Here is an 18,721-nt window from a genome sequence, read left to right on the forward strand (position 1 = left end):
AAAAGGCATTTAATTTTTACGAAGCATGACATTTTTTACGGATTTGAGAAAATTTTGAAAAATATTGTACTTCTCAACGTAATAACAAACACATCTCACGTTAGCCACTGAATTGACTAATCCGTTTCCTTTACCGCTTGGTGAATGTTCAATTTTTCAAGTTCTCCAACAAAATCGTACGAATTTTGAATCGAAAATTTACAGAGCGACCATTTTTCGTTGTTTTAATACACATAATTCAAATATAAAAGCATAAATTTTGAATTGAATAAAAAATATTCCACAGTAACGTGCGACGATAACGTTTGAATACCTCTCGGTTTTGGACAGATTAAAAATGTCGGATCACCGTACAATTATTTTTGCCACACCTTGAAATATTTCACAAATTCTTCTGACTTATTATTTCCAGTCATGCTCCTTTCACCCACCTACCGCAATATCATGCGACGCCCATTACAGTTTCACACACGCCCCGTGTCAAAACACGACCGATTTCACTTTCCTCCCTAACTTCTTGCAACGCATATCCAAGCAGACGCTGCAGCCGTAACACGCATAATTCGGTAGGACTGATAGATCAAGTTTGGGTGAAATAATACGCCGTACGCATCGCCTGATGTCCTGGGTATTATTATTTCATAGGATAAGGAGGGGCCGGGCCATTCGAGCTTTGAATATTTTATCAGACCCGTGCCAAGTGCGTGACCCAACAGGATCGACACCGTCCTCTGGGATCCTCTGCACGACGGCGCACTTGTTCCTAAATGATGCAGTCTACCGGCGGATAAGTCAGGACGAACTTACGAGACACCGGATCTCGGTGAATATTATCGCGAGGCGTGAGGCGAGTCGAATAGTCAATCATGTGCGGAAAGGGGAGGAAAGTGAGAAGAAATTTTTCACCTCAAATTCAGCCATTCGATCAATTTTACTTTATCAAACTTTCCTCTACGCGAATCAAAGCGATCGTTTTGTTTATCTTGGTTGCTCACAATGATTGAAGTATCCCGAAATAAATGTCGAATGGCGTAAGATTTTATACGATTGGATGTAAATTTTTTGCTGCTAGCCTGTCGATGTGTAAGGTGAAAAAAACTTGAAACCTTGTCAATTTCATACTTGCAGTTTCAGGTTTGTAATCGAAATTTTACAGATTTTGCGAGAAGCAAAAAATTAACCGTCAACTACCGAGAATCCTGTGTTGTGAAAAACAAATTTCACGGTAATTGAAAAAAAATTTTCGGTATATGGTTACGTACATACGACTACAGTTGGACGTTTACCAAGTTTCCAATTTTTTGATCCAACGTAATGAAAAATTAAACGCAATGGGTAGAAAAAACGAACAAAAAAAATAAATAAATAAAAAAATCCTAATCCATAGGTGTACGTACTGCTTTCACATTTGAGAAAAAGCTTGCAATTTCTCGATGATGGGATAAGCTTGGGATTTTGGTCTGTGCGAGCTGGCGAATCTGCGCAACAAGAATTTCTAAAATTCTGGAAACGCTGTAAATAAATAGTAACGAAGATGACTTTCATTCGAAAAAATTACTCAAGCCGGTAGTAAAATTCAGCCTATTCCATATAATATTTTTACGACACACGTTCGTAGAGTTTGAAGAAATATTAAACAGCGAGAGTGGAGGAAAGATAATTTTAAAAATACGTAAGAAATCTAAGAAAATTTAGAAAAAAACCAATAAAAAATAGAAAACAATAAAAAAATCTGAGAAAATAATAAAAAAAAAAATGAGATGAAAAATACAAAAATGGGGCCATATCACCGCAACATCCTCGCCGTTCGTTCTGGGTAATGCAAAAAAGTGGCTGATTTGAAAAAGTAATTGAAAAATCATCAAAATTTAACATCTTGCGAAAGGGAATCGGCAATTATTTCCCGGTTTGCGTTCTTTTTTTTTTTTTTTGTCATCTACGAACAGGCTGAAAACTTTCCGCGGGCACAACTTTCGAATGAATTTTCGTCGAAACCTTGCGCATCTCGAGCCTCACCGAACACCTTAATAATATATCGCAACGCGATAAGAGATTTAAAGATTATAATCGGTTATCTCCGCAGTACATTCGGACGAGAGAGGAACAGGGGGTGTGGGGTAGGGGAGGAGGGGGGAGGGGGGAAGGGATAATACGAGGGACCCTTGCCTTCTGCCGAACAACAGGTTGTAGTCAGTCAAATCATAACATCGCGAGAATAGCGACGTGTCGCAGAGTCAAGTGTGTCCGTGAGCCAATGGTTTTAAGTTTGTGTGAGTGAGCGCGAGCGGGTGAACGCAGTAAAGTTCAAGTTATCAGACGAATAACGAGTGACCGTGTCAATAAACAATTTCTGGTGTTTTCAGATTAATTTTATCCGCGAGTCGCGATTCATTCAGTTTCCTAATCGTCTCCTAAAGCGTAGACACGACCCTCGGACCATGAGATCGGTTAGCTATCGAGTAATATCGTAGTTTGGTTCGAAGCTAGGTAAGCCAACCGATACTATACTCGAATCGGGGCTCAACATTTGGAGAAAATGGTAAGAAGAAGCTTTGTTGTGTATCAATGCAATTTTTTTTAATACAAATAGTATTGTTTTAATCGAAATATTCTTTTACTGTTGGGACCCACCGTGAAGATCGAAGAAGTGCAGAAATATGCAGTTTTAGGGCTCTACGATTGAAAATATCCATAGTTAATTAAAAAAACTTGAAACTAAAATTAAACAAGGTGTGTGAAAGATGTTGTTTATAAACTAGATTCGTTAAGGAAGTAGAGTTTTAACTCATTTATTTATTTGTTATTGCACTTTTAAAAATGAACATTCTTTTTAATTGTTGATATAACTTCGTTTTGTTACAAGCAGGATGTTGCTGGCGACGTAATTGCACTACTTGCAAAATAAATTGTTTTTTGTTTTTTTTTTTTATTTTTCGTTAACGTTCGATTATAATCTTGTATTAACCCTATACTGCATATTTCCGCTTTTCTTCGCCTTTCACGGCCCGTAAGTATACGAATTTGGAGTCTAAAATATCAACTCCAGGTTCTTTTTTTTAGAGAATTTATGCTTGGAAATATTGTTTAATTCAAACGGTTCAAGTTACAGCATTTTTAATGAAAAAATTTTTCTCGCGCGTTGTTCAAATGGGAAATTTCAAGTGGCCAGCGACACCTTTCAAAATTGGGCTAAAAATTTGGGTCTGGGTGTATTTCCGTTTAGAACATACCTCCGATCGATCTGAAATTTGGTATACTTATGTATTTTGATGCGCTGATCAAGAATATCATACTCAAAACACCCGCAAATTCGATTTTCAAGGTCAAATCGACAAAAAATCGATTTTTTTTAAATGTTTTTCACATTTATTGCAATAAATATAAGGAAAAACCCGAACCCAAACCTAAACAAACCCACACACACACACACACACACACACATACACACACATACAAAAAAAAAAAAATTGATTTGACCTTGAAAATCGAATTTGCGGGTATTTTGAGTTTGATATTCTTGATCAGCGCATCAAAATACATAAGTATACCAAATTTCGCATTGATCGGAGGTATGTTCTAAACGGAAGTTTATCCAAAAATTTTTCCAAACGGGAGAATTTTTTTCTCAGTAAATAAGGTTCGTTCAAGACCACAGATTCGATAGGTTAGTTATTTTTTTTTTTTGGCTCACCATAACAATCATGCGCATACGTTGAAAAAATGTTTTCTCGGATATAAAAGATCGCGGTCTTGTTAAAAATCGCCGCAATACGCGGCCTTTCACAGCGACAAAGAAATGCTTTAAATCGTGGAAATTCTTCAAGGTGCGAAACGAAACCTCGAAGGTCCGCGTAGCAGTGGAGTAATCCCATATCAGTTTGCATCCGGTGGTTCCACTCGAGTTTTCTGATTTTATTTATTTATTTATTTATTTATTTTTCATCCCGTGCAGCAGGTATACCTACGCACGTGCCGTTTCTCGTCGTATTAGAATTTCGCATGTGACGCAAGGGAATAATGCGAATGTCAAGTGACTTAATATTGAAATATGTCGGGCGCAAAGGGAGGCGGAACAGCGTAGAACCGGGGAAAAACGTTGGGCTTTGTAGGTACATGCAGCGACTCGTGCAACTTAGTTGAACGTGACCGTAAAATCTCCATTTATACCGCGGGACGTGAAATCAAGCATGCATATTTAATACGTCACCCGGCAGCGTCCGGGGGTGAATCACCCCCAACCGCAGCATCTCTCAGCCTCGTGTCATCTAGATCTTATCTCGCGTTCCTTGGCGTCATTCGATATACCGTATACGGGGCATTCCGTACCGACTCGCACGTAAGGCGAAAATTTAGATTTTTAACATTGCCGAGAGATAAAAAGGGTTCCTTGATTTTTTTTTCGTCGAAACAAATATTTGGTAGTTTTTTTTTTTTGGCCCGTTGCTGAAGATCCAGCCGAAAATGGATTCAAAATTTGGAAATATCGGATCTTTTTACACAAGAAACATAGCGGTCCTTATTTTTGTTTTTCTACGAGAAGGGGTGGTGAAAATTCACCAGCGAACGAAAAATGGTTGAAAATTCGTCAACTAAAATTTGGAGGATAAAGGGAACTGAAAATTTCTCTCAGTGCAGGACACACGACGGCATACCGAAATTGCAGTCAAGTCGAATTTTTGACAGAATTGACATAATCGGCCATACATGTTATTGCATATTGTATTAAATATATAATTAATTTTGTTCGTCGGAATTTTATCGCACTACATAAGACCACATCCGATAATTTGAGTAAAAGATTTTCGGGTTACGGTTCCAGAGGTTTCGGCTGCTGAATATTGTCAAAAAAATTCTAAAAATCCGAGATGTTTCAACGAACGATATCTCGGGATCAAAAACTTTCAACAACGAAAACAATGAAATCATTTGAGTCGAACTGGAAACTTACAAAAAAAAATGAATCGAAAAAGAAAACGGAGTATTTTGAGAACTCAAACGTTTCAAATGTTTTCTCAATTTCACTCGAAAAACTTTTTTGAATCGATGAAAATATTTGAAGCCTCCGAACACGATCGTATCTTCAAAGTTTGAGAAGTATACTCCTCACTGAGAATTATTGACTTGCTAGTTTACTCGGTTTCGATTGATAAGAATTTGGCAATCTTCTACCGGCGTAACTTCTTACAGAGGTGACAGAAAGAAGCAGAAGAAAACTATGCGCGGGCATATGTCGCGTTATTGACCACATTCTTCTTCCATGTTAGTGTAAGGCATTATATAACGTGGTGGTTCGCGAAGGAGAATAGAAAAATATTGCGAAATGCAGAACGTGGGATGAAAAATGAAGAACGACGAACCGAGCTCACTGCGGCAAAGTGCAACGGCGTGCAAAGCAAACGGAAAAGTTTTTCATCCAAGAAATGCGGTACACGGAATGGAGGTGTGTGTTACACGTACACGTGGTGCGAGTATTGTCACTTTGAAAAGTTCCCGCTGGACGGGGGAAGGGGAATAAAAACATGGGAGGGAGTTGCGGGGAACGGGGTGGATACTCCATCAATCCGCCGGGTCTAATGCAGATCTTGGTAATCGTCCAAAGTTTTGAGTTCCTCGTAAAGCTCGGAAGCACGCGAGTTGCGCGCGCCCTCCGATGCAGATAATATTGAGATGCCGGGAAGAGTCTTAGCGAAAGAAATTCACTCCTCCGTGAGAAGGAGCTTTTAAATCCTGTCTGAAGTGAAAATGAAGAAAGGAAAAGTTCGGGGGAAAAATACATCAGCTTACGTAAGCGCTGAGACAATGTACGTAAATTTTATCGAGCTTGCAGACAAATCTTGTACGAACGCTCCGGGTTGAGATTTGTGAATGTTAATTTCGCAGTTGTTGTTAATTTTTGAAGTGAATATGTGAAAATTTTCAACAGGCTTGATCGATGTAGGTGTAGGTACACAATAATATTTTGAGATCTGTTCATCCTCTGTTTAGTGTCGTTGATGGTATTTGTGTAATCGGAATAATTCGTCGAGGTACGTAGGACATTAATGAAGAAGTAATTTATTCAAAACGACGTTTCGGCAGAGCTTCGGTCTACCATCATCAGGTTAAAATTAGACATCCTTCACTACAGGCTTAGGTGTTTATAATATCGTCATCGTGGAGGAAGTCTAGTCAAATTTTGATAAAATTTTTTCCATAACCGTGAATGAAAACATTACAATTCCAACAAGTTTATAACAATTCTAAGCGAAAACCCATCGACGAGAATGAAATTTATAACAACGAAAACGTGGCACAACGGCTTGACAAAATCAATCATTGAAATATCTGCCTTCTTTTTTACCAACAAACTGGGGAATCGGTTTGAATAACGATAAAGAGCGGTAAAAGCTACGTAAAAACGTAAAACTGTTATTGTTTAAAGATGGTAACGAAAACTTTTGTTGGATCAAATTTGAAAATGAACATTTATACGTAGACAACAATCGTTACAACGGGTCGAACATTCGCGGGGCTTGCGACGTTTGCTTCTTATCCAACTGTAATGTAGTCGACCGTAATACAGCTGGCAAAATAGGTGTCGGTGTAACGGGTGAGTCTCTACAGTGTACGTGTAGATGTATATTCGGAGTTAGGTTTTACCGATGTGTAAATCCAACTTCCCAAGGGAAACTGCCCGGCGGCATCGCCTTGTGCGATACATATGTAAGAGGAATTTACTTATAGATGCACATTTCACTTATGGTTCTACATAAACCCTCTTCCTTCCTGTGTTTTTTTTTTTTTTTTTTTTTTTTTTTTCTACGCGTTATTCCTCACTCTTCTTTCTTTCCGCCGTTTCTCCAATTCCTTTCTCACACTCATCCGCTCTTCTTCCAAGCTGCAGACTGTCAAGTCGCACTGTTTTTAATCACTTTCTGTAACGGCGTCTTTTTGAGCTGAATATCTCAGAAATCAACTTGTTTCACAGTTATTGTCTGTAAGAACAGGAATCGGTATAAATGCAGGCATATCGTGAAATTTGATATTACGGCTTCACGTTTCGCCTTGAATTTCAAGTCGTAATTGATATTGACTGCGGGTATTTATCGTAGCATCGGAAATTTACGGAGGTAAGTTATTAATTTCGTACGAAAGATCTGTTTCAATAAAAATCGGACGGTATATGGGTAACAAAAAATTCTAAATTCAAGCAAAGTGTTTAAATTCCGGTCTTCACGCCATGTACCTGTACCTACCTCAATCACGTGTCATTGCTACGAAGACGATGTTGGACTGCTCATCATGTTCGTAAGATCAAAATTTTAGGAAGATAACAAATTTTCCAGTCAAAAAAAGTATCCAATCAAACACTTCTTCGGAGATTCTTAATCGATAGAATCTCTCCCATTTATCATGGTGAGTGATGAATTAGCAATATAAAAAAGGTCAAATTTCTATATTTCTAAAAAAAAATAATTTGCTAATCAATACGGATGAGCAGTTTTTTTTTTGTCCTCGTCTTTGGCCGCTTGTTTCAAACCCATTCACAATGGCGGGAGATTTTCCCTTTTCTCTCTAGAGAAAGGACATTTCTGAAGACGAACAAGAATATCCGGTTATGGCGAAAATATGAGATTTCCAGGACTCGATCCGTCAGCCTGCGATTTCGCGACATATGCAGCGAGTACAAGCATCTCATACATGATTATGGACACACAGGTTGGAAACGGAAAGCGAGGCCGATATTATAACTGAAACAAAGCAGTAGGGTGAAAAGTGTTACATAGACGGGAAAATGGAAACTGATCGTGAAAATATTGTTGCAGATCGGTGAGAGTAAAACGTTCTCCCTCTTTTTTTTCAATGTTATTCTTTGAGGTTGTCGTCGTGGAACAGATGGCACGGCGAATGTGTAAGGTATAAAGCGGGACTCTTGCCCGCCTGCAAATTTAACCCTGCAGCAAGCTTTTGGCTGCACATTTTTGCGGGTGGGGGTGAGAAATCAGAAAAACCGAAAATCAGAATGGCCAGAATCGTGAATTTAATAAACTCGGATAACAAATGTGAGAGAACAGATACTGTCAGAAATTTTAAGTCCCGAATGGTGCCGAACAAAAAGCCGCAGCTTACCTAAAATCTATTTAGTAGAGGGCTCTGTTATACGAACCCAGTTACTTCAGAAAACGTTGATCCAAGAATTCAGAGACGCAGAATTTGATAATGTACAGAGTCAATGTTCCGGAGAATGAATTTGGAGAAAGATTCGTATTTTCGAATGTCCAATGATTATAAAAATAAAAGTTGGAACTTGGTCGTCTAGAAACGGCGAAAAACGGATATCGAGAATGTAGAAGGGTCGTTATTCAGAATCGTACGATTCGGAAAGATCGGTATTCCGAAAGTGACCGTACAGATGGCTGACCACCAGGATTTCACATTCCGAGTCTATCCAACTAATCTATTTCGACTTGTAAAATGTTTTACGTACAGAATCAAACAAATTCTCTGGTGCATCGGGCGTATCTTTTCATCCGCAAAATTTTTATCTCGTTAAAAGATTGAATACGACTTTTGATATCATAAACTTATGTTTCTCGGCTTCTAATATGATACGAGTCATTGACTCTTCTGATATGTTGCCATTCTTCATTTTGAGGATTCTCATATACCGCAATTCTGTATTCCGAGCCTTCTATGAGATTACTACTCGGAGTTCTAACCGTTCTGATTCTCGATCCTTCGCGTTTATGAATTCGAATAGATGAAAATTCTACTTTACGATCCATCCGAAGGTTATTTATTCGCGTTTGCGAGCAATCGCATTTGCCAAATTCTGCTAATGGCCTTTCGGAATTTTCACCAGTTGTGTATTCTAAACTCTGTAACTTCAAATATCGATACTTTTATATTCTATTTCCATTATTTCTGGCTTAACGAAGATTCACCCACTTTGTTCTTTCGTGATTGTGAGTTTTCGATGTATTTGTGTTCGGAATTCCGACCATTCTGATTTTTCCTCGCACTCGATTTTCGCACCGATAACCGTTCCGCGTATGTGTTCGCCGCACCGAACCGAGACACTTTTTGTCCCTCTCTTTCCACCCCGCAATGACTAGGAACGAGGGATTCTTGACTCCGGAATACATCCATACGTACGTAGATGGATGTAAATGTGGGAGAAGCGTTGCGCGATCGTTTCGTTTTATTCATCAATAAAACGGCGATCACCGTATTTTTCCAGATTCTCTTACGCTTTTTCCTCGTACACCTGTCTATTTCAATAGGCACTCACTTTGATTCCCTTTGAGTCGTCAAAGCTGCGTCAGTTGATACCGAGCAGCTCTTCTCCGTCGAGCATAAACTTCTTTTGATCGTTTAATCGACGACACCGTGGCTTATAACGCTTGTGCGTATAATTTGTTATAAAAAACCGTGATAGTAAAAGCTTCCTTGCGTATAAAACGGATTGTTTTACGCCAACTCAGTGATGCATGAAAATGTGAATTTTAAAAAGAACACACTGTTACAAGAATGCCTGAGGTTACAGCAACGTTTCGTGTCGATACCGGAAAAAACACGTTGGAGATTACATTATACAAACATTAGAGTGACCCTTGTTATTGGTATAAAAAATATTTTTTTTTTTTCTCTTACCCCATAAATTGACTCGGATCACTAAGAAATGATTTTTAAACGTGAAATCCGCGCTTAATTTCGATATTAACGGATACCAGACTTTCCGGTAACAGCTAGAAAGCTAATCTTCATTTTCTACCTAGAAACATATTTTTCGATTGTGATAAAAAATTAAAATAGTTAAATACCGAGCGGTAAACTGAGCTAAAAATTTCTCTCGGTGTAACCAATTAAAGACGACTCATATTTGGGATGTAATAAATACTTCAACGAAGTTTAACAAAACACTTTGGTTTGGTTTGGTTTTTTTTTTGTTTTTTGGTTTAATTTTAAGTGCTCGGGGCGCGAGAGCGTTCGTCGTTCGAAAATAATTTAAGGAGGGATTTCAACGAGCCATATATAAGTAACTACTTTATACGTTTTAGAGCGAGCTTCGGACACCTGACTTTACTCGCGTGTCCATGAATAAATTTATCGAGTGTATTACGTGAGGGTTTTACACTGCAGAATTGGCGTTAAAACTTAATGATTACCACGTCGTCTTGAGCACGACTCGACTAGCGTGTATATAGGCGATTCCACGTGTATGTGTGCGTAAAAGCCACTGCGGTGCTAAACAGCGATATTTACGCGACGTCGAAGCTGCGCTCTTTGCTTCTTCAAATTGACCGTAAATCCACAATTACGACCCGGCCGTGGTCAAGACCGGAAACGGCCATCGAACCTCTTTCGTTCTGCGGTAACAACCGTCTTCTAATCTTGTTTGAATTATCTGAGGAAGAGAAATAAATGGGAAGAAAAGAAATACTTTTCTATCCTGTAAGTACCGCGCGAAAATATTTGCCTTATCATTTCCGTTTTCTACCTCACAACGACGAATGAATTAACAGACGAACGGATGACGGAAGAGTAGAAATAAAATTTGCTCCCTCGGTTAATTGATTATTTCCGTGGAACTGTATCGAATAATTTAAAGCGTCATCCGAAAAGTTATAAGATGTCTGAAAAATGTGTAATAAATTTTATAAGTTTTGCAATATTTTTCCTCAATTACGAATGAATTCGATAATCTTATATCGTTGTTAAAATTTGAATTCAGAGATATCATAGTTGTGTCTAATTATTCTTTCACCGTTTTATCAGCGCAGAGTCGACTTTGACTTTCTTTTGCTGAAATTATTTTCAGAAACAATATCTTGTATTTTGAACAAATTGTCATCGTCTTCGAATCTCTCGCCATATACATCGACCGGGATGAATTTCTGCGAACCTCGTTTTATTAACGAACAAATATAAGCCATTGCACGGAGGTTTCGTCCGCTCTGCGTCTCGTCATACGAACTTTGCAAAAGGCGTGTACGTGTAATACGTGGAGTATCCATATTTATGCACATTTGGGAAGGAGGCTTTCACGTTGGCTGTTTATGCAAATAATAACATTTCCAAGGCGCACGTTAGATTCGCGCAACGTGCGTAGCCACACACGTATTAAGGTACACCTGGCGATGTTCATTCGGTCGCTAAAATTTCACTTTGCGTCGTTGGTGAGCCAGGAGTGATCGGATTGTCGCGATTTATTTGACTCGGGTCTACGAGGATCGTGAAACGTATGGAGATGGACGATTTTTTCAGCATCTGGATTAACGACACCGCGAAAATACTGTCGACAATTTGTATCGTTACTCGAACATTTATCAAATTTGGGCTTAGTTAAAAAAAATCGAATAACGTTGTATAATAAGTTGAAGTAATAGTAACATCGGTTATACGAATGCGAAAATTCAGATTCGTAGAATTTCAGCGATTGTCTAATTTTTATTTGGTAGGTACTTTGACACGTTGAGTCACTTATTATTGGGCTAACTCAACTTTCATAATAAGGTTTCTGGGGTCACTGATTAAGATTCTGAAATTATATTTCAGAAATTCAAGATGGCGGATCCGATACGCCGGACGAAAATTTCAAGCTCGATCGAATCCGGTCAAAGAACTCTACGCAGGTTTCGGAGGTCACTGATTGGTTTCGGCGTCTTGAATTTTCAGAATCCAATATACGCCAAAATTAGAGTCTTGCAAATCTGACCTTGGATTCGTAATCAACGACCCGAAAAACCTGACGGTAACAATTTTCGTTTGAATCCATTCATGCATTCTCAAAGTGCCAGAATTTTTATTTGATTATTTGAAATCTTGTTATCTAAATAGTTGAAAACGTACCCAACCGATCAAAGCCGAAATCTAATCATAACTAATTTTACAAAGGCCGCATCGATTGAGACTAAAATCATCAAAATCCGTTTATTCGTTCTCGAGATATCGTCGGGCAAAAGAATTGATCGCATGCATACATACACACACACAGACGTCCATCCGAAAATGGTCGGAGGTAATTCCTTAGATCTCGGAACGTCGAGATCTAGTGAAAAATCAACTTTTCATTTTCGAAATGATTACAATAACTTCCTTTTTTCTCTGAGAACAGAGAAACGGGAAGTTAAAAACTGAGTGCCTTCATTGCGAAAAATTTCACACATTTTTAGTTAAACAAGGTTTCAACGTCAATTTATTCTTGCACAAGCATTAAATTTTCGCAAAAGTTGCAAGAAAATATAGTAAAAATGATCGTAACGAGAAAGAATAGCAACGGATACCAGACTTTCCGGTAACAGCTATAAAACTAATTATCGTTTTCCACCTAGAACTATATTTTTCGATCATGGTAAAAAGTGTAAATAGTCAAGAACTGAGCGGTAACCGGAACTAAAAGTTTCTCTGAGTGTTGAAAAGTCGAAACAATTGTAAAAAAAAAAAAATCGCGCGACAAATCGGAGAGGTCAAGGTTGAATTGGCGTGGAATGCCCCGTATATACCTGCACGACGTAACGCGGGAAGGAAAAGTGCTCGCTCACAGCTTCAGGCACAAGTTAGACGCATTTCCCAGATGGACCACTACGGAACGACCCTCGCTGTTTCAGGCATGCATTCGTGAGATACCCTTCGCAAAACTACGAATGCCCTCTTCGTTTCCCTCTCCAACCCTCGCTCACCTTCAACCCCATAAATTTGCGTCACGTGATTCTTATGGCAACCGTGCGGGGTATGATATTTGCGCAAAGGATTACTCCCAGGACTCGGTATAATATGCATAGTTCAGGGCTTAGAGCCGTCTTGATATTCAATTTCACGTATCCTTGTCTCGTATTTCTTTTTTTTTTTTTTTTGCTCGCAACCAGACTGCAAATGAAAATCTCTCATCTAATATTCCGCCAACTTGTGTTGAATCTAATTTTCACGTTCAAGTACGAGCGATAATTGTAAGACGAATTTATCTCAATCCTTACACCGCACACCGGGGTCAAAACGAACCCGTTGTACGTTCCCCTTGAATTTCTTGTGAAAAACATCCGAAATGATCTTACTTGATCCAAGACAAAAAACGAAGTGGAGTAAAACCGTCAATTTATTCTTCTAAAAAGTGAAATTGTCTCGTTTAATTCACAAGTATATTCTTTACTTAAAAGTTACAATACACACGGTACGTCGCAAAAAGTTACGAAAACTGTAACGTATGCTTTTCAAATTTCTCCTTATTTTTTTTCTCAAGCAAATTTCGTCAAAATTCCGTCAATTCATCAACTTCAAGAATGGGGTCTTTGTGCGGAAAAATTTTGATAATCGTATCGAGTTGAGAAGCCCAAAGTAATTAGGTCCCATTTTCTATTCTTTTAATAAATCAAAAACGGTATCTGTTTATTTCAAAGTCGACGAAATTTGACGACACAATAATCACTGGCGATAATTTGTTTCACAGAGAGATAAAAATAGTTTCGACGATCGTCTTCGATTTCTCTACTTGTTTTAAACGTCTGAGAACTGCGCATTTCTTCCATTCGAATTTTCAATTTACAAATAACCATAACGATTAGAAAGAAGGTTTTAAAAAATATGCGTCTTACGTATGTCATTACAAAACAATTTAGAACAAAATATGAATCAAATATAATAGTATCGTCAATCTTAAGCGCTGATTTAATCATCTCCGTGAATTCTTTCCACCTCAAAAGCTCACACACACATGTATGAATATCGCAAGCACCAAGTGCGTTAATCCGCTTGAAGGTCAGGTTTCTCGGTCACATCGCGACCTACAGCTGACCCTCCATGTGCTTACCCAAAAAAGTTAAGTACACGCGCCACGCATATCTTTGGCATACATACATATACATATATACATATGTATATATATAACACCCTGCAAATCGAATGTCTGAGAACCTGTCGTAATTCGGGCACGAATACCTTTTGTTTCGGTAAATTGAATGCCACGCTTGTTGGGTCGATCGGAGACCCGAATTTCGTATATATTTAGGCTGAGTTTATCCTCGCCTTTGACATCGGGATAAACTTTGCACCAATTGACAGTGAATTGGTCCAGTCACATGTCCCGAAAATGTTAGTTTTCCGATCGGATAATGCGAAGACACGGTTTGCCTGCGAAAGAAAGTTGGGTTGAAGAATGCGTTGCTTTTAAAAAAAAAGCAAGCCACAAGAACAGTTTTTTCGCGATATACTTTTCATCACCGTGAAACGTCGATTTTGCGATGATCTCGAAAATGAATAAAAAAGTTTTGAAAGGAAATTTCTGCGAAACAAAATACTTGTTTATATATTTGTTAAAAAAAACGTAATCGTTTATTGAGAAAAAAAATAATAAAAGTAGGATTTGAAGAAAAGTATAGATTCGTCGGTAAAACATTGAAAGTCGATTTATTTCCGGTAGAACTGAAGTTCAAATTGAACGGGACATGGCAATTTTTCAAAATCATCGTATCGTTGTAAATTCCTGCAAGTTTAAAATTTTTTCATCGAGCCGTTTCCGTAATCGTTGTGGGAGTTTCTCCAACAGACCGTCAGATCGAAATTTATCTAAGAATCTGTTTTTCGGATTCTGGATTTCCGAAAACGCGAAGATTCGTTGAAATTAGAAAAAGTAATTTTCGTCCGAAATCGAATCATTTTCTCATTGCATCAGCAGAAAATCATAGACGGTAAATGAAGCAGATTCGTTTCTCTCTTCTTTATCCTTTTCCGTTTACCATTCGTTCTTTGTTTAATCTTCCACGTTATAACGTCGGATAAATAAATTGTAAGGGAGTGAGCGAAGGCACTGCACGCTTCCTGCGGCATCCAGAACTGCAAGGAAAGGTCGGGATCTCTGTACACCTACCCATTCAAAATTTATCACTGAAACCGCGAGTGGCTACCAGCCATGCCGGAGAACGTCAATCAGGTAAATAGCTCGTTCATTTATAAACTACAACCACGAATAACCCGCTCACGACTCGCCGCTGCATAATTAGACCGTCAATCCGAGTCAGCCGTGTGTCCATTGTTCGCATATCCACCTCGTAGATGTACCTATGATACATAGAAAAAAGACTTTGGCGACACGGTTTTTTCAACGGATTGCGGAAACGTTCGTCAGATCGACGGTTTTCATCGTTCTTTCTTATTTAACGGTGATTTACGGATTTAAACGGTGCTTCGAAAGTTTTGGTGAAATTTTTAATTGCCTTGTTCTTATTTTTATTATCGCGTGAAAAGAATTTATCATTCATTTACATTCACATTCGTTACATCCGTGTAAGAAATCTTTGAAAGCAATTTTTCTAACAAGCTTTTCAAAATATATTCTTTCTGCTTTTACAAGTTCGTCGCAGAATGTTGAAATTTTTTTCCAATAGACATATTTTGATACCGTAATATAAAAACCGTAATATAAAATAAATCGCCCCTCAAGTTATAAGTTACAACAATATAGGTAAAAATGTTTCGATGAACTGATACTTGAAAGAATTCCCATTGTTTTCCAATGTTTTCACAGTTTTGAACATTCGTAAGAATGGACGAACGTATAAATATATAAAAACTTGAATTTTCCCAAAAACTAGCGATTACCATTTCTTAGCGTAATTTCGTTCGAATGAAAAAGGTATATTCGTAAAACCATCCCGTGAGTGACACTTTCAAAAACACTTTGACAACTTTTTTTAATCACGTCTATATAACGTAACATTTTTATGCGATGTGCCATACGGGTGTAAGAAGCACGAGGAAATTACTAATTTCGTACTGCGGGGAATAAATATTCAGCAGACATTATAGGGAGAGTAATTAAAAAGTTTGTTGAAGGGGTTGTAAACTGCGGGGAGAGAAAGAGTGTCTCCCGGATAATTAGACGGTTACGACACCCTCCCAGCTCGGCTGAACATCATCTTAGCACCGGGCTGTTCTGCAAATAAGCGCCTTACTCGGGAATCCCATCCCGTCCCCCTCCCAGTCATTCCTATTCACCCGTCCATCCCTGTTTCTGCTTGTCTCTTTGTGTCTCCTTTCCCCTTTATGGAAAACGGGATTTCTCCGAAATACCCCGAAAATTGCGAGACGTCCCGCCAGACGTTCGCCGAAACTTCTTAAAACTGATATGATCCTTAATTTCTCGTGAAAAAACCTTACAAAATTTTCAAAAATAGTTACCGCGATTTTCTATCGCAACTCAGTCATCGATATGATTCACAGCCAAATTTTCCAATTTATACGTGCTTTGAACGGGGTGCAATAATTATTTTCGAAAATGGAGTCTAGGCTTACCGATTCATTTTTTTTTTTTTAAACTCGATTCCAGATAAAATTTTAAATCATCGTCAGGGAATAAAGTCCACACGTGAACTCTGTTAGAAATGTTCGTGTCATATTACGAGATTTTGAGATTTCGAGATTTCAGTAAAAATTTGAGCTCTCGGTTGAGGAAAGCCGGAAAATTTTACGTGTTTCAAATCTTTGAGAACGTAACGCCAAATCCCTGAGAAAATTTTAACAATTTCTAGTAATCCTGTGTAAGAAATGATGAACGGAAATGGAAAGAACTCTAAAATTGTCCTTTGGAGAATTCTAGCTCCGTGAAATCTTGCTTCGCAATCGCGCTGTAGAACAATGTTTAAGTTGAAAAAAAAATTTTTATCGAGGTTTAGCGTTATTCTTTACCTCGTGGTATTTGATGTACATTTTTTTTTTCCGTCCAAGTAAAGAAAGCAGCGAATCTTGATTGCATATTTTAACCGCATTTCGTCGTTGCAGGAATATCGTGTAGGTATGTGTCGTGGGGAATTGGGAATAAGAATTCCCTCGATCGACGTAAAATCTTTGAGTTATGTGCCACTTCCGATTGGGGTCAATCGCTGCAACGTTAGCTCAATTTATTACCTTTTTGCCCGGAAGCTGAACTCAAACTCCCTGAACGTTGAAAACTTTCAGCCGGAGGTAGAGCATTATACGTGTAGGTAATTCGAAAAGACTCTCGAAACTTCATTCCTGCTGCAAGAGCTTAGCTGTTGTCAAGGATATTTCGTACAACCGTTAAATTTGTCGCGAATGAGTGAATTTTTTTTTTTTTTTTTTGTTCTCACGTCACTCTTTGAACCTAGTTATTTTTCATGTCACATTTTGAGTGGATAGGTGATACTTCGAATCCACGTTAAAAGAGTCTCATTAGTTTTCGAGTAATTGTGAATTTTGAATTTGCACTTTCGAATATCACGTAATCTTTTTTTTTTTTTTTCGTCAAATCTTACACCGAGGAATTATAGCAGTTTTTAAAAAGGAGCTTGCAAATTTTGCACGGCTTCGGACGATAAAGAGAAATGTAGCATTTGTGTAGTTTTTTCTTCTTGATAAAGTTGAAAGTTAAATTAATCGTCGTACTTCGGATAATTGAACGGTGACTGAAAAAATTACGCGTACATTTCCCGACTTTTGACCAGCGAATGAAATTTTCAGTCACGGATTGGGGAGTAAAAAAGTGTTTTTATTTACCTGGAGATTTTTGAAAGCTGCGTCTGGACGGGGATGATATATCGGTGAAAACTTCGGCAATTATACATACTCCGAAACAGGCATAAATACAGACCCAAGCCAACGGCACTGGGTGCGAGATCATTTTTATTTTATCAGCAGCCCCATCTGTTGAGACTCATTTTTCATCGGTTCTTTACGTACGTGAGTGGATTTACGCTATAATTATATTCAAATTATTAACTGCTGAAAAATGAGAAGAAGATGAAAATGGAGGAACAGAACCAGCAGTGAGAAAGCCGGGGAGATGAACTTGGACAAAGTTTTATGAGATATTTTACGCACTGATCGCTGTCACGTTTGAAATATCTGAAATATGAAGTTTGTGACGCAAAAAAAGCATGTTTGTCATACACGAATTCTGGGTTTTGTGAAAATTTCTAGCTTACAGGTATTTCCGTTTGTCTATAACAATACACTTTGAGGTAATGGAAAATAGAACAAAGCTACACGGTGTTTTTTTTTTTTTTTTTTTCGTTGATTTTGAGAACTTGAAAACTGGTCAAGATCTTATTAAATTTCACAAAGTTTCTCGAGCAATATGAAAATAGATTATTTGGTTCATGAGTAAACTGAATTTTTTTTTTCGGTCTTGTAACCGTTATTGAAACATATTATTTTATCGATTTCAAACCGATGATAACTTTGTACTTTTCCGTTAGCGATTTTTGACTACCTTCGTAATTTTTCTAATGTCGCTAGGTAGTTTTTTCAGAAGCGTCGGGAATTTTTTTTTTTTTTTTTATTTGCCGAGTTAGCAAAAGATCAACGCATTAAAGAATGAACGTATTTTTAATTGTCTCTTTTATTCGCGTTGAATCGTAATCGCTATAGTTGTGGAACGGATTTGTCATCCGCCATACAATTTGACACGCAAAGCAATCGCAAACGGATCGTTGCACATAACTGATGTTGTAACGTGAGAAAAAAAATTCTATGAACCCTCATGCAACAACATGGATATAATTTTTTTCGTAGATACACGCGTTCTCGTATACCTAATCAAGAAAAAAATGTGTCGTAAAGGGACGAAAAAAAAAAAAGCAGAAAAATCGTAAAAACCAGAGTGGTTCTAAAATTGAGTTCAACAGCCGAGGGAGCAAATTTTCCCAGGGAGGAAGCTAAGTATACGTGCGTAAATCTTGAATGTCGTAAAACCAAAAAGCAAAAGAAAACAATGGGTGGGTGACAAATA

The sequence above is a fragment of the Neodiprion virginianus genome, chromosome 5 (assembly GCF_021901495.1).
Source record: "Neodiprion virginianus isolate iyNeoVirg1 chromosome 5, iyNeoVirg1.1, whole genome shotgun sequence".
NCBI classification, from domain to species: domain Eukaryota; kingdom Metazoa; phylum Arthropoda; class Insecta; order Hymenoptera; family Diprionidae; genus Neodiprion; species Neodiprion virginianus.